Genomic DNA, 12,229 nt, shown 5'->3' on the forward strand with positions numbered 1-12,229 from the left:
TGATTTGTCTAAGTCGGATGATGAGTCCGTCTCTGTTTCTGTCTTTGAATCTAGCCTGCCTTCAGACCTCTGATGGGGTCAACTTGGGGTCATGATAGGGGCTGCACCAAATGTTTGATGTATTATAATAATTGATTATGCTTATGTTGTATTAATAGAAGGGGAAGGGTTATAAGACCCCTCCCCCACTACATTTATAGGGTCCTAGACTACAAATGAACAATATATATGTTCATTATAAGGTTTTAATATTGTTCCACAGTCTTTTCTAGTCTCTGCCTCTTATAAAGAAACGGTCTGAGAGATGTGTGAATTATTGCAGGGTGTCTGTGAGAAGGCACATCTAGGCTAAAAGAGATTAGACACAGAACCCTGCAGGGGAGTGAAAGATAAGAGACTAGTCAGACATACCTCTATAAATCAACTTGGGGAGTGGACATTTACTGCTGAGCCCATAGAAAATACTGGAACTATTGTATCTCTTGCAAGTTTGTATAGCTGTGTATGCATGTGCTTGGTCTCATGAGTAGAAGGTAATGACGTATGCAGTGACATCACTAGGGCTGGACTTTGGGCTTAATAAAATAACATGGGACTTTTCCTATTTTCCAGAACTCAGGAGAGACATCGGTTGTATGTGTGTTGTTTGATCTTTGACTTCTGTCCACAGCTGTATTTTAATTCAATTGTTATGATTTATAAGTGCACATTTTGAGTGTTCCTTATTTGTTAAGTAAATAAAACGGAGCACAGAAAAACGGAACCAATACCTCCATCTTTGTCACTAATATCTGTATACCACAGACTTTTCTCCCTCTTAGCAAACTCACTACAAGTCAAGACCAAGAGAGACCAGAGTGGGAAGATCAATTTTATTTATTTATTTCACCTTTATTTAACCAGGTAGGCTAGTTGAGAACACGTTCTCATTTACAACTGCGACCTGACCAAGATAAAGAAAAGCAGTTCGACACATACAACAACACTGAGTTAAACATGGAATAAACAAACATACAGTCAATAATACAGTAGAAAAAAGTATATACAGTGCCTTGCGAAAGTATTCGGCCCCCTTGAACTTTGACCTTTTGCCACATGTCAGGCTTCAAACATAAAGATATAAAACTGTATTTTTTTGTGAAGAATCAACAACAAGTGGGACATAATCATGAAGTGGAACGAAATTTATTGGATATTTCAAACTTTTTTAACAAATAAAAAACTGAAAAATTGGGCGTGCAAAATTATTCAGCCCCTTTACTTTCAGTGCAGCAAACTCTCTCCAGAAGTTCAGTGAGGATCTCTGAATGATCCAATGTTGACCTAAATGACTAATGATGATAAATAGAATCCACCTGTGTGTAATCAAGTCTCCGTATAAATGCACCTGCTCTGTGATAGTCTCAGAGGTCCGTTTAAAGCGCAGAGAGCATCATGAAGAACAAGGAACACACCAGGCAGGTCCGAGATACTGTTGTGGAGAAGTTTAAAGCCGGATTTGGATACAAAAAGATTTCCCAAGCTTTAAACATCTCAAGGAGCACTGTGCAAGCGATAATATTGAAATGGAAGGAGTATCAGACCACTGCAAATCTACGAAGACCCGGCCTTCCCTCTAAACTTTCAGCTCATACAAGGAGAAGACTGATCAGAGATGCAGCCAAGAGGCCCATGATCACTCTGGATGAACTGCAGAGATCTACAGCTGAGGTGGGAGACTCTGTCCATAGGACAACAATCAGTCGTATACTGCACAAATCTGGCCTTTATGGAAGAGTGGCAAGAAGAAAGCCATTTCTTAAAGATATCCATAAAAAGTGTCGTTTAAAGTTTGGCACTAGCCACCTGGGAGACACACCAAACATGTGGAAAAAGGTGCTCTGGTCAGATGAAACCAAAATCGAACTTTTTGGCAACAATGCAAAACGTTATGTTTGGCGTAAAAGCAACACAGCTCATCACCCTGAACACACCATCCCCACTGTCAAACATGGTGGTGGCAGCATCATGGTTTGGGCCTGCTTTTCTTCAGCAGGGGCAGGGAAGATGGTTAAAATTGATGGGAAGATGGATGGAGCCAAATACAGGACCATCTGGAAGAAAACCTGATGGAGTCTGCAAAAGACCTGAGACTGGGACGGAGATTTGTCTTCCAACAAGACAATGATCCAAAACATAAAGCAAAATCTACAATGGAATGGTTCACAAATAAACATATCCAGGTGTTAGAATGGCCAAGTCAAAGTCCAGACCTGAATCCAATCGAGAATCTGTGGAAAGAACTGAAAACTACTGTTCACAAACGCTCTCCATCCAACCTCACTGAGCTCGAGCTGTTTTGCAAGGAGGAATGGGCAAAAATTTCAGTCTCTCGATGTGCAAAACTGATAGAGACATACCCCAAGCGACTTACAGCTGTAATCGCAGCAAAAGGTGGCGCTACAAAGTATTAACTTAAGGGGGCTGAATAATTTTGCACGGCCAATTTTTCAGTTTTTTATTTGTTAAAAAAGTTTGAAATATCCAATAAATTTCGTTCCACTTCATAATTGTGTCCCACTTGTTGTTGATTCTTCACAAAAAAATTACAGTTTTATATCTTTATGTTTGAAGCCTGAAATATGGCAAAAGGTCGAAAAGTTCAAGGGGGCCGAATACTTTCGCAAGGCACTGCATACAGTGTGTGCAAATGAGGTAAGATAAGGGAGGTAAGGCAATAAATAGGCCATAGTAGCAAAGTAATTACAATATAGCAATTAAACACTGGAGTGATAGATGTGCAGAAGATATATGAGCAAGTCGAGATACTGGAGTGCAAAGGAGCAAAATAAATAAATACCGTATGGGGATGGGGTAGCTGGATAGGCTATTTACAAATGGGCTATGTACAGGTGCAGTGATCTGTGAGCTGCTCTGACAACTGGTGCTTAAAGTTAGTGAGGGAGATATGAGTCTCCAGCTTCAGTGATTTTTTTGCAGTTCGTTCCAGTCATTAGCAGCAGAGAACTGGAAGGAGAGGAGGCCGAAGGAGGAATTGGCTTTGGGGGTGACCAGTGAAATATACCTGCTGGAGCGCGTGCTACGGGTGGGTGCTGCTATGGTGACCAGTGAGCTGAGATACCTAGCAAAGACTTGTAGATGACCTGGAGACAGTGGGTTTGGCGACGAGTATGAAGCGAGGGCCAGCCAACGAGAACATACAGGTCGCAGTGGTGGGTAGTATATGGGGCTTTGGTGATAAAACGGATGGCACTGTGATAGACTGCATCCAATTTGTTGAATAGAGTGTTGGAGGCTATTTTGTAAATGACATCACCGAAGTTGAGGATCGGTAGGATGGTTAGTTTTACGGGGGTATGTTTGGCAGCATGAATGAAGGATGCTTTGTTGCGAAATAGGAAGCGGATTCTAGATTTCATTTTGGATTGGAGATGCTTAATGGGAGTCTGAAAGGAGAGTTTACAGTCTAACCAGACACCTAGGTATTTGTAGTTGTCCACATATTCGAAGTCAGAACCGTCCAGAGTAGTGATGCTGGACGGGCGGGCCGGTGCGGGCAGCGATCGGTTGAAGGGCATGGATTTAGTTTTACTTGCATTTAAGAGCAGTTGGAGGCCACGGAAGGAGAGTTGTATGGCATTGAAGCTCGTCTGGAGGTTAGTTAACACAGTGTCCAAAGAACGGCCAGAAGTACCCAGAAGGGTGTCGTCTGCGTAGAGGTGGATCAGAGAATCACCAGCAGCAACAGCGACATCATTGATGTATACAGAGAAGAGAGTCGGCCCGAGAATTGAACCCTGTGGCACCCCCTAAGAGACTGCCAGAGGTCCGGACAACAGGCCCTCCGATTTGACACACTGAACTCTATCAGAGAAGTAGTTGGTGAACCAGGCGAGGCAGTCTTTTGAGAAACCAAGGATGTTTAGTCTGCCGATAAGAATGTGGTGATTGACAGAGTCGAAAGCCTTGGCCAAGTCGATGAATACGGCTGCACAGTAATGTCTCTTATTGATGGCGGTGATGATGTCATTTAGGACCTTGAGTGTGGCTGAGGTGCACCCTTGACCGGCTCTGAAACCAGATTGCATAGCGGAGAAGGTACGGTGGGATTCGAAATGGTCGGTATTCTGTTTGTCAACTTGGCTTTCGAAGACCTTAGAAAGGCAGGGTAGGAGCAGGGTCTGTAGCAGTTAGGATCTAGAGTGTCTCCCCTTTTGAAGAGGGGATGACCGCAGCAGCTTTCCAATCTTTGGGAAACTCAGACGATAAGAGAGGTTGAACAGGCTAGTAATAGGGGTTGCAACAATTTCGGCAGATCATTTTAGAAAGAGAGGGCCCAGATAGTCTAGCCCAGCTGATTTGAAAGGGTCTAGATTTTGCAGCTCTTTCAGAACATCAGCTATCTGGATTTGGGTGAAGGAGAAATGGGGGAGGCTTGGGCGGGTTGCTGTGGGGGGGTGCAGTGCTGTTGACCGGGGTAGGGGTAGCCAGGTGGAAAGCATGGCCAGCCGTACATTTTTTTATTGAAATTCTCAATTATCGTGGATTTATCGGTGGTGACAGTGTTTCCTAGCCTCAGTGCAGTGGGAAGCTGGGAGGAGGTGCTCTTATTCTCCATGGACTTTACACTGTCCCAGAACCTTTTGGAGTTTGTGCTACAGGATGCAAATTTCTGTTTGAAAAAGCTAGCCTTAGCTTTCCTAACTGCCTGTGCTTATTGGTTCCTAACTTCCCTGAAAAGTTGCATATCACAGGGGCTATTCGATGCAAATGCAATACGCCACAGGATGTTTTTGTGCTGGTCAAGGGCAGTCAGGTCTGGAGTGAACCAAGGGCTATATCTGTTCCTAGTTTTTTTATTTATTTAATGGGGCATGCTTATTTAAGATGGTAAGGAAAGCACTTTTAAAGAATAACCAGGCATCCTCTATTGACGGGCTGATGTCAATATCCTTCCAGGATACCCGGGCCAGGTCGATTAGAAAGGCCTGCTCGCTGAATTTTTTTAGGGAGCGTTTGACTGTGATGAGGGGTGGTCCGCAGACCCATTACGCAGACCCATTGCGGATGCAGGCAATGAGGCAGTGATCGCTGAGATCTTGGTTGAAGACAGCAGAGGTGTATTTGGAGGGCAAGTTGGTTAGGACGATATCTATGAGGGTGCTCGTGTTTACAGATTTGGGGTTGTACCTGGTAGGTTCATTGATAATTTGTGTGAGATTGAGGGGATCAAGCTTAGATTGTAGGATGGCTGGGGTGTTAAGCATGTCCCAGTTTAGGCCACCTAGCAGCACGAGCTGTGACGATAGATGGGGGGCAATCAATTCACATATGGTGTCCAGGGCACAGCTGGGGGCAAAGGGTGGTCTATAGCAGGCGGCAATGGTGAGAGACTTGTTTCTGGATAGGTGGATTTTTAAAAGTAGAAGCTCGAATAGTTGATAAAGGGGAGACTCAGTGGTGTGTGTGTGTGTGTGTGTGTGTGTGTGTGTGTGTGTGTGTGTGTGTGTGTGTGTGTGTGTGTGTGTGTGTGTGTGTGTGTGTGAAGTGTTGTGCTGACTGAGAAGCTCAAAACAGCTCAGGGGGAAAAATGTATTTGTATTCACATCTTTGAAAACACAGGAGTTCAGTTCACATAAAAATACACACAGCTACAGAGTAAACAAGCAGGCACCCGAGAAGAGCACTCACTATCACATCAAAGAGAAATACTGAAGACAACATCCTATGGGATCAATCTGGGAAAGAGGTGGAAAGGGAAGCACAGGGGGCACAAGAACTGCCCAGCTAACAACAAATGTTCCTACAACTTTAGGGAACGTCCCCTTAAGAGTCTCATTTGGTCAATACCTAACGTTTTCATAGGAATGTTCAAGTGATGTGCAAGGACTGTTTCCAAGAGACGATTCACTTAATGTCAAACAGAACTTAACCAGAACTCTTTTCAGAATATTCATGTTCATGCCTTCCCTGTAGCTCAGTTGGTAGAGCATGGTGTTTGCAACGCCAGGGGTTGTGGGTTCGATTCCCACGGGGGGCCAGCACAGGAAAATAATTATATGAAATGTATGCATTCACTACTGTAAGTCGCTCTGGATAAGAGCGTCTGCTAAATGACTAAAATGTAAAAAAAAAAATGTAAAAAAAAAAAATGTAAAATGGTACATGGCAAGAACATTCCCGTGTCAGCCCAACACATCACCAAGGGCACACTTCCTGCCCTCCAGGACATCTACAACACCCGGTTTCACAGGAAGGCCAAGAAGATCACAGACCTCAGCCACCCGAGTCACGGCCTGTTCACCCTGCTACCATCTAGAAAGGCGGAGACAGCACAGGTGCATCAATACTTGGGCTGAAAGATTAAAAAAAACAGATTTTATCTCCAGGCCATCAGACTGAAATAGTCACCGCTAGCCGGCCTCCACTCAGTACCCTACCCTGAACTTTAGTCACTGTTATAGCCGGCTACCACTCGATACTCTACCCTGCACCTTGGAGACTGCTGCCCTACGTACATAGATTAATTGAACACTGGTCACTTTAATAATGTTTACATACAGTTTTACCCACTTGTATATATTGTATTCTAGTCATGGGTCATCCTATACAACTACTGCTGTACACACCTTTCCTATTCATATACTGTTCAAACTGTCTATACACACCGTTATATCACATATGGTTGGTGACACCTTAATAAGGGAGAACGGGCTTGTGGTAATGGCTGGAGCGGAAAAGGTGGAATGGTATCAAATAAATCAAAACACATGGTTTCCATGTGTTTGATGCCATTCCATTTGCTTCGTTCCAGTCATTATTATGAGCTGTCCTCCCCTCAGCAGCCACCGCTGTTATATATTTTTATTCTGGTCTCGTTCTGACATTACTCATTCTGATATTTCTTCATTTCTTTATTTTTAACTTTTTGGAATATGTGTGTATTGTTTTGTATTGCTAGGTATTAGAGCACTGTTGGCTCTAGAAACAAAAGCATTTCGCTGCACCTGCGATAACATCTGCAAATCTGTGTACGCAACCAATAAACTGATTTGATTTGTATACAGTTTTCTAAGGGTTAGGATAATATTCCATCAACATCCATGATTGTCATGTTCTTAGAACATAAGATATGAATGTTCTGGACACGTTTCAGGGAGCGTTGCAACAATATTCCTGTGTATCAGTTGTCAGGACCTGCACAATGTATGTATGTCAAAGTGTGTCAAATATTTAAGTTGAAAACACTTTGTTAAAAGCACTGTGTGTGTGTGTGTGTGTGTGTGTGTGTGTGTGTGTGTGTGTGTGTGTGTGTGTGTTTACCTTTCTTTGGGACCATTAGGTGACGTCCTGACAATTGATACACAGAAATGTTCATACAACGTTCCCATAAAACGTATCTAGATAATGAAAAGTTTATATTCTGAGTACTTGGGCAACCATGTTTTATGTATGTTTGGTGGGATGTTGATGGAATATATTCTCCTAATGCTAACAAAACTGGACACAGGAATGTTCTTCCAACATTCCCATGAAACATGTCTAGAATATTGGACATTCTGAGAACATGGCAACCAATTTCTGTTTGAAAATTAGGGAATGTTCTCTAACTCCAAAACATGCTAAATAGGTTTTCAGGAGGTTTTTGCTAACATACAGTACCAGTCAAAAGTTTGGACAAAGCTACTCATTCAAGGGTTTCTCTTTATTTTTACTATTTTATACATTGCAGATTAATAGTGAAGACATCAAAACTATGAAATAACACATATGGAATGATGGAGTAACCAAAAAAGGTGTTCAACAAATCAAAATATATTACATCTGAGATTCCTCAAAGTAGCCACCCTTTACCTTGATGACAGCTTTGCATTCTCTCAACCAGCTTCATGAGGTAGTCACCTGGAATGCATTTCAATTAACAGGTGTGCTTTGTTAAAAGTTAATTTGTTGAATTTCTTCCCTTCTTAATGTGTTTGAGCCAATCAGTTGTGTTGTGACAAGGTAGGGGTAGTATACAGAAGATAGCCATATTTAATAAGACCAAGACCAAGTCCATAATATGGCAAGAACAGCTCAAATAATCAAAGACAAATGACAGTCCATTATTACTTTATAACATGAAGGTCAGTCAATACGGAAAATTTCATGAACTTTCTTCAAGCGCAGTCGCAAAAACCATCAAGCGCAATGACGTAACTGGCTCTCATGAGGACCGCCACAGGAAAGTAAGACCCAGAGTTACCTCTGCTACAGAGGATAAGTTCATTAGAGTTAACTGCACCTCAGATTGCAGCCCAAATAAATGCTTCACAGAATTCAAGTAACAGACACATCACAACATCAACTGTTCAGAGGAGACTGTGTGAATCAGGCCTTTATGGTCGAAATGCTGCAAAGAAACCACTACTAAAAGACACCAATAAGAAGAAGAGCCTTGCTTGGGCCAAGAAACATGAGCAATGGACATTAGACCGGTGGAAATCTGGCCTTTGGTCTGAAGTCAAATTTGAGATTTTTGGTTCCAACCGCCCTGTCTTTGTGAGATGCAGAGTAGGTGAACGGATGATCTCCGCATGTGTGGGTCCCACCGTGAAGCATGGAGGAGGAGGTGTGATGGTGTGGGGGTGTTTTGCTGGTGACATGGTCACTGATTTATTTAGAACTCAAGGCACAATTAACTAGCACGGCTACCACAGCATTCTGCAGCGATACGCCATCCCATCTGGTTTGCGCTCATTGGTTTTTCAACAGGTCAATGACCCAACACACCTCCAGCCTGTGTAAGGGCTATTTGACCAATAAGGAGAGTGATAGAGTGCTGCATCAGATGACCTGGCCTCCACAATCACCCAACCTCAACCCAATTGAGATGTTTTGGGATGAGCCAACAAGTGCTCAGCATATCTGGGAACTCCTTCAAGACTGCTGGAAAAGCATTCCAAGGGTGGCTACTTTGAAGAACCTCAAATATAAAATAATTTGATTTGCTTAACACTTTTTTGGTTACTACATGATTCCATATGTGTTTTCATAGTTTGGATGTCTTCACTATTATTCTACAATTAGGTGTGTCCAGACTTTTGACTGGTAATGTACATAGAATGTTCCCCTAACTAACAGAAAACTGGACACTCAAGACATCTGAGGAACATTACAGGTAACATCACAAAAATATTCTCTCTCCCTAGAATTGTTAGCTGGGTGAAGTGTGGGCATGGGGCATACCAGGCTAATGTGCCAGTGTTCTCAAGTTGGACATCATAGTATTGCAGGGCAGTTGAGCTGTGGAGGCTATAGACCTTGACTTGAGTAATTATTGAAGACCTGGAGTAAGTTTAGGTTAAGAAATAAAGGTTTGACATGCATAGGCACACTGTCAGGGCTCTTCAATGCTGTTCCTGGAGAGCTACCGTCCTGCAGGTTTTCCTTCCAACCCCAGTTATAACTAACCTGATTCAGCGTAGGTGCGCTAGTATAGGGGTTGGTGCAAAAACCTACAGGACGGTAGCATCCCAGGAACAGGGTTGCAGAGCCTTGCTGTAGATGCTATGCATGGTTGGGAATGAGACTTTTCCACATAACAACCCCCCCCCCCCACACACACACACACTTAGAAGTGGAACCAGACGGCATGAGCACAATGCAGGTATAATACAACCAAGGAGACATAGGATCTTAATTTGAGCCAGTTTGATACATCAGGAAAATAATCCTGCAGCAACAGTATGTATTATGTGGATTATAATAAATTGACATTTTTGTGGTGCTTGATAAATGTTTCATTAGGGCAAATCATGTATGAAATTTCAAAATGGAAATTACAATCTTTAGAAGCATTTAAAAAACAAATAAACAACCAGTTTGCATTTCCTGCTTAGCAGGAAAATTCACAGCAACAAAAGAGTGATCAAATAAAGATCCTACATCTGTACTACAGTATTCTGATTATATCAAATTATTGATGTGTTATACAGACTTTACTATACAAGGCTCAGAATCCCTTATGTACTGTGGTGTGGTGCCCTGTGTGTAACAAAGTCAGTGTTTGTTCTTGTCACAGTGTGAATGTTTGAGTGCTGCGTCAGGAGTGGCACACAATCGTCTCCCATATCATTGTTGACACAGCTGTGGCTCAGTAGTTGACAATACAGTCGTTAATGTAGGTTCAGTACGTAGTGTAATGTAACCAAACATCCATTTCAATCATTAGACAAATGCGCTTTGGTACTAAAATGTCATGATTTGCCCTAACCATTTGGCACTATGATTCTGGGTAGAATTGTTTGCTTTATAATTCAGATAATGCCATAACTAACAAGAACAGAAATAAAAAAGGGATTTTCTTTTCACTTAAAAAAAATAAAAATACATTTTCATGCAAGAACAGGCTTCGGCCTTGATTAAATAAAACAACTAATGTAAGACAATGGTAATGCCTTGATGAATTAAACAATTGCCCAATGTAATAGAGATAAAATAATGTAATTAAATAAAAGAAAGTAAGATGTTTCTGTCTTGAAGAAAAATTATCTTCGAGGGTCCTCTCTCCTCTTCAGTTCATACATTTATAATGGGGTAGCTCATCCAGGTGTTGTAGTAGTACACGGGCTGAGCAGCATAGCAGGGACACTGGGGCAGCCACAACAATAGGTGGGCTGGACAACAGTCTCCCAGGTGTATGTCATCTGGACAGTACCTACATCGGAACGAAGCCGGCACGTGCGCCGGGATTCTCAATCTTCAGGAAGGTATCTGGGGCGACCTTCATCCTGTGGACTATGGGAGGCTGTGCTGGTGCCACGGTTGCCAGTGGAGGCAGTGACCGCGTGGGAGTCCAGCAGGTTCTTAATTATCTGCTGGATCTCTGGAGTCCGGCAAGCTCATTCCAGTGGTCTCTGAAGATGTGCTGGGTCCATTGCAGGCGGCAGTGGACTCAGAGCTCAAATCCTGTGTTCTTCTCCTCCTCCACCATCTTGTTTATGGTATCAACAGGGCTCCCTCGTGCCCGGGAAGCCTTCTCATCAATGGCCCTTTCGTCCTTTTGTAGCACTGAGTCAAACAAGTTGATGCAGAAGGCAAATTGGCGATACCACGCTTTTATACATTTTGGAACGTGCATCATGATGGAACCCCAAATTACATCATACAACCTCTTGACCACTTAATCTTTTGTTAATTTTCTGTCTTATTTTTCAATTTGGAATGCAGGATGTTTAAACGAAATAGCCCGTCACTGGCGAAAATAAATAAAATAAATAAATTTTTCTCATGTGTCGATCACAGTTATAGGCCAATGGCTATGAGACCAGCCTCGCCTCATCAAGCCTTAGTTGTTTTAGTTCTCCTAGCCTTATGTAAATGTCCTAACCTTTGTCATTAGATCCCCTAAGTGACAGTTGGACATTTACTGGGGTGTGGGGGGGGGGTCCAAAATAGGAGAGGGTTGTATAACTTTTTTTTTGCTTTGGGGAGGGTTGTGAGGTATTTTATTGGGCACATGCAATTTCTTCTGTCCTAGACAAATCTCCTCATCTGCTTGCATGCACATCCCCTATATGCACCCCTGTCTTCAACCAGGATGTCAGCGATCACTGCCTCATTGCCTGCGTCCATAATGGGTCTGCGGTCAAACGACCACCCCTCATCACTGTCAACCGCTCCTTAAAACACTTCAGCGAGAAGGCCTTTCTAATCCGGGGTATCCTGGAAGGATATTGACCTCATTCCGTCAGTAGAGGATGCCTGGTTATTCTTTAAAAGTGCTTTCCTCACCATCTTAAATAAGCATGCCCCATTCAAAAAATGTTGAACCAGGAACTGACTGCCCTTGACAAACACAAAAACATCCTGTGGCGTACTACATTAGCATCGAATAGCCCCCATGACATGCAACTTTTCAGGGAAGTTAGGAACCAATATACACAGGCAGTTAGGAAAGCTAAGGATAGCTTTTACAAACATAAATTTGCATCCTGTAGCACAAACTCAGAAAAGTTCTGGGACACTGTAAAGTCCATGGAGAATAAGAGCACCTCCTCCCAGCTGCCCACTGCACTGAGGCTAGGAAACACTGTCACCACAGATAAATCCACGATAATTGAGAATTTCAATAAACATTTTTTTACGGCTGGCCATGCTTTCCACCTGGCTACCCAGCCCCCCCCACAGCAACTTGCCCAAGCCTCCCCCATTTCTCCTTCACCCAAATCCAGATAGCTGATGTTCT

The 12,229-nt window shown here is 42.8% G+C and overlaps 1 protein-coding gene across 1 annotated transcript in view; it reads right to left on the reverse strand.

The window, feature by feature from the left end:
- Window positions 1–12,229, reverse strand: part of rab26 (RAB26, member RAS oncogene family) — a 137,201-nt gene that overhangs the window by 105,743 nt on the left and 19,229 nt on the right. The window lies entirely within an intron of this gene.

This window comes from Salmo salar, chromosome 19, assembly GCF_965601325.2.
Source record: "Salmo salar chromosome 19, fSalSal1, whole genome shotgun sequence".
NCBI classification, from domain to species: Eukaryota; Metazoa; Chordata; class Actinopteri; order Salmoniformes; family Salmonidae; genus Salmo; species Salmo salar.